This window comes from Leptonychotes weddellii, chromosome 4, assembly GCF_054177405.1.
Source record: "Leptonychotes weddellii isolate Sample4059 chromosome 4, ASM5417740v2, whole genome shotgun sequence".
Lineage (NCBI taxonomy): Eukaryota > Metazoa > Chordata > Mammalia > Carnivora > Phocidae > Leptonychotes > Leptonychotes weddellii.
The window spans coordinates 13,193,666-13,193,867 of NC_138372.1; positions in this window are offsets into that span (position 1 = coordinate 13,193,666).

The following is a 202-nucleotide window of genomic DNA, read 5'->3' on the forward strand; positions in this document are numbered from 1 at the left end:
TGGCTGGGCGCCTGGGTGGCTCAGTTGGTTAAGCGACTGCCTTCGGCTCAGGTCATGATCCTGGAGTCCCTGGATCGAGTCCCGCATCGGGCTCCCTGCTCGGCAGGGAGTCTGCTTCTCCCTCTGACCCTCCTCCCTCTCATGCTCTCTGTCTCTCATTCTCTCTGTCTCAAATAAATAAATAAAATCTTTAAAAAAAAAA